The sequence below is a fragment of the Eurytemora carolleeae genome, unplaced genomic scaffold (genome assembly GCF_000591075.1).
Source record: "Eurytemora carolleeae unplaced genomic scaffold, Eaff_2.0 scaffold841, whole genome shotgun sequence".
NCBI classification, from domain to species: Eukaryota; Metazoa; Arthropoda; class Copepoda; order Calanoida; family Temoridae; genus Eurytemora; species Eurytemora carolleeae.
Genome location: NW_019396734.1, coordinates 130,478 through 139,947, shown reverse-complemented (window position 1 = coordinate 139,947; position 9,470 = coordinate 130,478).

Below are 9,470 nucleotides of genomic sequence, written 5' to 3'. Positions count from 1 at the left end.
TAAACAAAAATGCACTTGGTCTCAAAAAAACTTTTGACTTATCATGTTGAGATTTTCTAGTGAATATTTGTTTCAAATCACGACATTTCCTTCAGATTTTTACAAAACTTGTTCATCACATTTATACTCTAAAGGAAATGTATTTTTGCCACAAACTTTAATTTGTTAAACCTTATGTTTCCACAACCTGATGTCGTAGACCTTTTGCATTTCAAACTATAAATTATTTTATATCAAATAATCTAAGTTTGAAATATCAAAAGTTTACATAGTTGCAAAGATATGGGATTATAAAATTTGAGTTTGTGACAAAGACCCAATATCTATAAAGATTTGTTTTAAAACATCTTTAAAATCTATTTATTAATGTTCTGCCAACATTGACCAAATTTGAGGAACTGTCTCTTTATTTATATTTTCTATTCAGCAGTTAGAGAAGGGGTTAGATCAAGTAAAGGAACTGGATCAACAAGAAGCAGACGACAAAATAGTCGGGGAAAGGTAATATTAAAGGGACTGTATACAAAATATTCGTGGAAAGGTAATATTAAAGGGACATGTATACAAAATAGTCGGGGAAAGGTAATATTAAATAAACTGTATACAAAATAGTCGTGGAAAGGTAATATTAAAGGAACTGTATACAAACTAGTCGGGGAAAGGTAATATTAAATAAACTGTATACAAAATAGTCGTGGAAAGGTAATATTAAAGGAACTGTATACAAACTAGTCGGGGAAAGGTAATATTAAAGGGACTGTAAACAAAAAAGTCATGGCCATGTAATGTTAAAGGGATTGTAAACAAAATAGTCGTGGAAAGGTAATATTAAAGGGACTGTAAACAAAATAGTCATGGCCATTTAATGTTAAAGGGATTGTAAACAAAATAGTCGTGGACATTAAAGGAACTGTACACAAAATAGTCGTGGAAAGGTAACATTAAAGAAACTGTTCACAAAATAGTCGTGGAAAGGTAACATTAAAGGAACTGTTCACAAACTAGTCGTGGAAAGGTAACATTAAAGGAACTGTATACAAAATAGTCGTGGAAAGGTAACATTAAAGGAACTGTACACAAAATAGTCGTGGAAAGGTAACATTAAAGGAACTGTATACAAAATAGTCGTGGAAAGGAAACATTAAAGGAACTGTACACAAAATAGTCGTAGAAAGGTAACATTAAAGAAATTGTATACAAAATAGTCGTGGAGAGGTAACATTAAAGGAACTGTAAACAAAATAGTCGTGGAAAGGTATCATTAAAGGAACTGTACACAAAATAGTCGTGGAAAGGTAACATTAAAGGAACTGTACACAAAATAGTCGTAGAAAGGTAAAATTAAAGAAATTGTATACAAAATAGTCGTGGAGAGGTAACATTTAAGAAACTGTATACAAAATAGTCGTGGAAAGGGAATATTAAATAAACTGTATACAAATTAGTCGTGGAAAGGTAATATTAAATAAACTGTATACAAAATAGTCGTAATTGAAGGTAATGTTAAAGGGATTGTATACAAAATAGGTATAGAAAGGTAATGTTAAAGGTACTGTAGACAAAATAGTTATAGCCAGGTAATATTAAAGGGACTGTAAACAAAATAGTCGTGGAAAGACAATTTTAAGGGGACTGTAAACAAAATAGTTATAGAAAGGTAACATTAAAGGAACTGTACACAAAATAGTCGTGGAAAGATGTTAAAGTGAATCAATTCAAAATTATCATTAAAAACAAATTTAAAGAAATATGATCTGATAAAATCAAATGATAGGTCAGTGAAACATTTGATACAATTTTAAGTGGAACCAACCATATTTAAAGGGACTGTAAAGGAAAAATAAAAGGGGGTATAGGCTGAAAGCTAATGACTTTAGCTCTTGATCGCGACCCATGAAAGTTTTATCTGAAAGATGAAAGTTCCTGTCTCGAGAAATTGATATAAAACTGTGTTAAGATTATACGAAAGTTCATGTATGTAAACTTAAGAAAATCTTAAACTTAAATCACGTGACCAGAGCTATATCCAATGGTAGAGCAGTATACTGGTCACGTTTCTCCGCCTGTATTACGTAGCCTCTTTACTGCACTGCCATTGGTGGAATTTCTGGTCAAGCAATACGAACGTATACATAATATTATGATTTAAATCTATTAAATATAGAAATAACAAATATAAAATTAGAATTGGAGTAAACCTAAGTTACAATTAGCTTTCTCTGGGATATCATCGTTTTCAGATTGGTTGCATATTTGCTGAATTTGATCTTTTTAAACCTACTGCTTTTATACAAAATTGTATATATATTATTTTTCGTATAAATTTGACAAAGTTGTAAATCAGTTTCGCGAGATAGGAACATCAGATATAACTTTCATGGGTCGCGATCGAGAGCTAAAGTGATTAGCTTCCAGCCTATACCCCCTTTCATTTTTCCTTTACAATTGCTTTAAGCCGCGGCTTAGATTTAAACTGCCGCTCAAATTCTTTAAATTCGGCCACAAATTAACCATGTTACCAACAAAATTCATATTTGACAGCGAACACCTTATACCTCCAATTTCCCCAGCACAAGCCCGCATATATTAGAAGAATGGTGTTTAAGTAATATAACTGAGATTAAAGTATTGTTGTATATTATAAGAATTGACATTATTGGAACATAGGTATCATTTATTTTAAACTCAGTAACTGTCATTAAATAACACAAAATTAATAGTAAATTTTTTTTGCAGCCTTAGATTTCTGTTTCAAAAATCTCTTTTTTCATTAGAGTATAATCTTTATTATTATTAAAGACAAGAATGTTTTTGATCTTTTGATCAAAGTTAGAAGTTTCTAACTAAATGCTTATAGATCCAAAATTTAAACAATTATTGTGTCTAGCTGGAATGACAAATCTGATTGTTTTAAATGGAAAAAATATTCAAGAAAAGGCGTTTATTTAACCTTGCCATGATGTTTAAAAAATACTAAAATCATCTTAAAATGAATAATTGTTGAAACATGAATACAAAGTGATGGATTATTTATTTAATTATAGTTAATTTGCGAATACAGTGGTTGGGGTTATCATATCAATACAATTCCTAACACGTTTTTTTTTAATTACAACAATTAAAACTGTTGATATACAATCCTGAATGAAATTTTCAGAATTTGAAAATAAAATGTTATAGATATTTGACAAATTTTAAGCTTACAAAGTGGTTGAATAATCATCTGAAAGTTTGTCATAAACTGATACGATTTTTGGGAAGAATAGCACTTATGGACCTAATTCTAATAATTCCAATTTTTCCTAGATTATTCGAGAGCAAAAGAACAGTGTAAGAAAGTTAAAGAAGAAAAGGGAAGGGATAAAAGAAATAGCTAAAAGTATGCCTCAGGTAAAAGTTCGGTAAACTTATTCTAAAAATTTGCAAAATTGAATTTATCAAATCAATGATCCGGCTTCGAATGTGTAATCACAAAATCAAAGTATATTTTTAAAATATTCTTAACACAAAATCAGAGTTTGTATTTTAAATGATGGAACCAATTTAAATCGATTGAAATCAACTGAGCTTTTTTTTTCAAAATAAAATAAAATAAAAATAAAAATTCCAAATTTTTTCTTTATATTAAAAAAATTTCCTTAACTATTCAAATATAATATGTTTAGGACAATCACCGTAGCAAAGATGAAAGTTCAAGGGTTAGAAGGGATAATGGAGGTATATACTTATAACTATTTATAACACTGTTATTTTGGTTTGCAGTGTTATAAAGTTTTTGGACAGAAATTTTCTCGTTATCGAAATTAAATCTAAAAAGGCTTGAACCTTTCCGAAAACGGAAAATGTCTGTCCAAAAACTTTATAGTACGTCGTGCCAAAATAATAGTGTTAGATAATTTTATACAACGATTGTGTACTTGTCTTATTTCAATGGCTGTTTCTATATTAAATAATCTTTGAAACAAAGCAGAAATCAAAATATAAAGTTGATTTCAATTGAAAAAAAAAACATTTTGGAAATATTTAAAGGATTTGAGTCTTTGCAACAAATCCCAATTTTTTAATACCTATATATCTACAACCAAATTATGTAAACTCTTGATATTTCAAACTTTGATTGATTGACATAACAGAAGTCATAGTTTGAAATATCTAAGGTCTACAACATTGGGTTGTTAAGATATAGGGATTTAAAAATCAGAGTCTGTGGCAAAGACTCAATTCCTTTGTTTAGAGAAAATCCGGGAACCAATTAAAATGTTTATAGCACACGCGTGCTATAAAGTACAGCTATTTTAACATTATAGCATTTTCATTATGAAATTCACGATGAATTATTGTAATAATGATAAAGTATACTATAGTTTCATAAAAATATATTTATCCATCATTTTTTTTTAAAAGCATGTATTTACGCCTTTAATCTTGTTCTGAAAAATGCAAGTTATTTATCTGTTTCCAGAAATATCTGATCCTGAGAGTGTATACGTATCTCGGAAACTTTTGATACGACAAATGCAAAAACAAATTGCACAGGTAGGGAAAAAAATGTGTTTTGGGGGGATATTTGAAAGTGGTGGAATTCAAGGGAAATATAAAGCCTAAAACTGATGTAAATGAATCTACAGACACGTGGATTTCACGGTTCTGTCAATATTCCAGAAAACTGTGACTTTCGATCACAATTTGACCCCTTTTACATAATTTTATAGCCTTTAATCTTAAATACTTTTTTTGGCATATACATTTTGAATGAAATATTATAAAATAAACAAATCTGTAAGTTTAAAGACTGTTGAGTTATAGATGATTTCATAGTTTGATTTCAAATAAAAGAAACCGAATGCTTCTCTCTCTGGTTAGTTCGGGGTGCAGAGTATAGTAAAAAATGTATTTACAATATAAAAAAAGAACAAATAATGGTTGATACTAATGAATCAAAGAAAGTCGAAGCTCTCTGGCAGACCCTCCGCCTTCTTTCCACCTTTACTCCACCTCATAATCCTCCTCCTTCTGATTCTTTGTGATCACTAACTCCATTTTGGTTTTAGCCCAGGCCGATCCTTTGTCCTTCTCCCTCATGCTTCAAGCCGTGGTTCAAGCCTACTGGCTTGAATTTAAAATAGAATTCCGGACTTTGGTTTTCCACATGTTCAAACATGCGTTAAAATCATGTTTTCTGGGCTGGCGTCTTTTAATGGATAAATATCTCTACATGTTATACATGAGGCGACTTATCATCTGCGCCACTGTTATCGTTGACTACAGTTTATTTACAAGTAAGCCTCTCTCCATGCTTACAGTATATTTGCCCCCTTCCCCATGTTGTTATACATAATTACTCAAAAGTTTTGGTTTAAATAAGATATTATTCAAATTATCTACAACTTTCTAAAACTGTAATTAACTTCACTAAAACAGGGTTAAAAGAAATAGATTCAACGTTTTTTATGGGGGGGGGGGGATGGGATAATGATCCCCTTCTAGAGACATTGTTGTAAAATGCATAATACATTATTATATTATTTATTTAAGGAGGTTCATCTTGGTAGAGACAGTGTGTCTGAATATGATTCTTGGTCAGACTTAGGTATAATCCTTTTATCAGACATAAACATAGACAGTAGACAGTATAACACTTTTATCTTACATAGACAATATGACAGTATAACACTTTTTTCAGACATAAACGTAGACAGTAGACAGTATACCACTCGTATCAGACATAAACATAGACAGTAGAAGTATAACACTTTTATCAGACATAAACATAGTTATCAGACATAAAAATAGACAATAGACAGTATAACACTTTTTTCAGACATAAACATAGAAAATAGACAGCATAACACTTTTATCAGACATAAACATAGACAGTAGACAGTATATCTCTTTTATCGGACATAAACATAGACAGTAGACAGCATAACACTTGTATCAGGCATAAACAAAGACAATAGACAGTATACCACTTTTATCAGACATAAACATAGACAGTAGACAGTATAACTCTTTTATCGGACATAAACATAGACAGTAGACAGCATAACACTTTTATCAGACATAAACATAGACAATAGACAGTATAGCACTTTTATCAGACATAAACATAGGCAATAGACAGTATAAGACTTTTGTCAGACATAAACATAGACAGTAGACAGTATAGCACTTTTATCAGACATAAAAATAAAAAGACAAAATCAGAGCCTTTCATAGACACAAGCTACTAAAGACTACGTTAAAGGAATTATTGAGTTTCTAAGGCCTATATGTTTGCAACTCAAAGTTGTAAACCTTAGATATTTTAAAAATTCAATTCTGTTAGATCAAACAAAGAAAAAGCATTTAAAAATGGAACTTTTATTGTACATTAAGACCCTTAAGCTGTAGAATAGTAAGGCGATATTTAGGCAATCTTATGTGTGTTTGATGTTGTTATAAAGAAACTAATTAGTTTTAAATTCATAAATTGAGTTTATACAATTGCCTTCCTTCCACAGTTTTAATTTGACAACTTAATCCTCAATATGAAGATTTCTAAGCTGCACATTTTTAAGTTCTAAATTGGAGTATTTTGAAAAATCCTAATCAATTTTCTCGTTCGAATTGTATATTTTTCCAAAATATATGTGATAGGCTTTAGACCAAAAGTCTACAACACGTACAAAGATTGTTGAAATCAAGATTTTATTTTTTTAGAAGAGAACTTTGCGCTGGCTTATGAACCTATTCCGCTCTCTATCAGAATGGATACTTGGAGAAAAATGTCAAAGGAAAAAACATTAATAATTATAAAACTGTAATTTTTTATTAAAATAATATTTTGGAGGACTTTGCCGTACTGTACATTTATTAATTCATGCAATTAAAATTATCTTTAAAAAAACATTGTTATACTTATCAAATTGTTTTTTGGTTTTAAAGACAAGGCACATCTATTTTTCTTTTAATTCCGGTGAAAGAGAATGATTGTAAATTGATGATTCGTGTACAATATATTGCTGTTTCATTGAATTTTAATGTTTTCACAGAGAGAAATAATCCGTAAAGTTAACAGCCAGAAAATACGCAAAGATTTCGAATATCTCACGCACTCGGAGATTCTCGAAAAAATATCGGAAATGCAGGTAAAAGGCCCTTTTTTCAAAAATTGATTATTTTAAATCTAGCTTTCTCTTTGATTAAACATTCGGACTTCTGCATTAGAGACAGAAAGGAAAATTATCAGAATTTAACACTTTTCCAGTTAACAAAAATCTATATTATTTTTTACCGTTGTAAATTGGGCAAACCCCTCTTCAACTGGAGGGTCATTTAAATTACGTAGAATTGGTTCCGACACGGTTACATGTTTTCAAATTTAAACCCAATTAGATCTTATCGTAGATTAATTAAAATAACAGAACAGGAGTTACGTGAACAGGCTTTCTCTCAGTAGAATTACAAGACAGAGAGTGAACCTGTACTACGTCGACTACGCGTAACTCCTTTGGGCTTCTTCTTCAGGGTTATTGGGACCGAAAAACCCATAAATCTTAAAAAGACAACATCTGGTGAATCCTAGCTGTCATTTCAATTAATTAATGGATCTTACATTTTGTTTGTCCTTATTTATTTAGGTAAAATTAAATATTACTTTCTGTAAGCATTAATTAACATAACATTAAGTTTTAATCAACATGAAGTTAAAAAAGTAGATATTGTGGAATTAAACTATAAATCATATTAGTTTCTTTAAAAATTTGCATTATTTTATTGTAATTTTAAAATTACAGGAGATATTATGAAAACATTCATCAGACTTCAAACATTAATTTCTTCATCGTTTTAGGCTAATGCGAGATATTTGAGTCAAAAGTTTGGGATCGTTCATCTCCGACCCGGGGTAGACCAGGTAAATAAAAGAACTGATTACTCGCCCAAAACTCTGATTTTTCTTATTTTAATGTCGTCTTTGTAGTTGGATGTGTTCATACAGGGTTACCTATAAAGGATGAGACTTCGGAGACGACTATACGAACTCTATACTGTCTGTTTACTTCTATACTCGATTCCATGCAACTGTAATCTTTTTTATTTCTTTGCCGAATCATTATATACGCAAACAGATTATTATATCTAAGGCAGAATATATAATTTAACCTTAAAATCGTCTTATTTTAAGTATCATTTTTTGTGGGTAACCCTGCAGTATTTCAAATTTGACTATTTGATATGAAAATTAAAAGTTCAAAGTCATTTATCTACATATCTCTCTTTTTTAGTCAATCTTTTTTAATATACACTTTTTAATATCCATTTTATCCATCAGTTCTACATTTTTTTTTTAGTCGTAGTCTCTCTGTTTTTGATTCGTTAAGCCATATTCTCTAAACTTTTACTCTGTTTCAGTCATATTCTCTTCTTTTAATCTGTCTCAGCCATATTCTCTTCTTTTAAGCTGTTTCAGTCATATTCTCTTCTTTTAAGCTGTTTCAGTCATATTCTCTTCTTTTTATCAGTTTCAGTCATATTCTCTTCTTTTAATCTGTTTCAGTCATATTCTCTTCTTTTAATCTGTTTCAGTCATATTCTCTTCTTTTAAGCTGTTCCAGTCATATTCTCTCCTTTTAATCTGTTTCAGTCATATTCTCTTCTTTTAATCTGTTTCAGCTTTATTCTCTTCTTTTTATCAGTTTCAGCCAAATTCTTTCTTCTTTTAATCTGTTTTTGCTCTATTTTCTTCTTTAATCTGTGTCAGTCATATCCTTTTCTTTTAATCTGTTTCAGCCAATCTGTGTCTCTTCTTTTAATCTGTTTCAGCCATATTCTCTTCTTTTTAATTTGTTTCAGCCATATTTTCCCTCCTTTTTATCAGTTTCAGCCAAATTCTCTCTTCTTTTAATCTGTTTTAGCCATATTCTCTTCTTTTAATATGTTTTATCCATATTCTCTTCTTTTAATCTGTTTTAGCCATATTCTCTTCTATGTTTTATCCATATTCTCTTCTTTTAATCTGTTTTAGCCATATTCTCTTCTTTTAATCTGTTTTAGCCATATTCTCTTCTTTTAATATGTTTTATCCATATTCTCTTCTTTTAATCTGTTTTAGCCATATTCTCTTCTTTTAATCTGTTTCAGTCATATTCTCTTCTTTTTATCAGTTTCAGCTATATTCTCTTCTTTTGATCTGTTTAAGCCATATTCTCTTCTTTTGATCTGTTTTAGCCATATTCTCTTCTTTTGATCTGTTTCAGCCATATTCTCTTCTTTTTATCAGTTTCAGCTATATTCTCTTATTTTTATCAGTTTCAGCCATATTCTCTTCTTTTTATCAGTTTCAGCCATATTCTCTTCTTTTTATCAGTTTCAGCCATATTCTCTTCTTTTTATCAGTTTCAGTCATATTCTCTTCTTTTTATCAGTTTCAGCCATATTCTCTTCTTATTATCAGTTTCAGCCATATTCTCTTCTTTTTATCAGTTTCA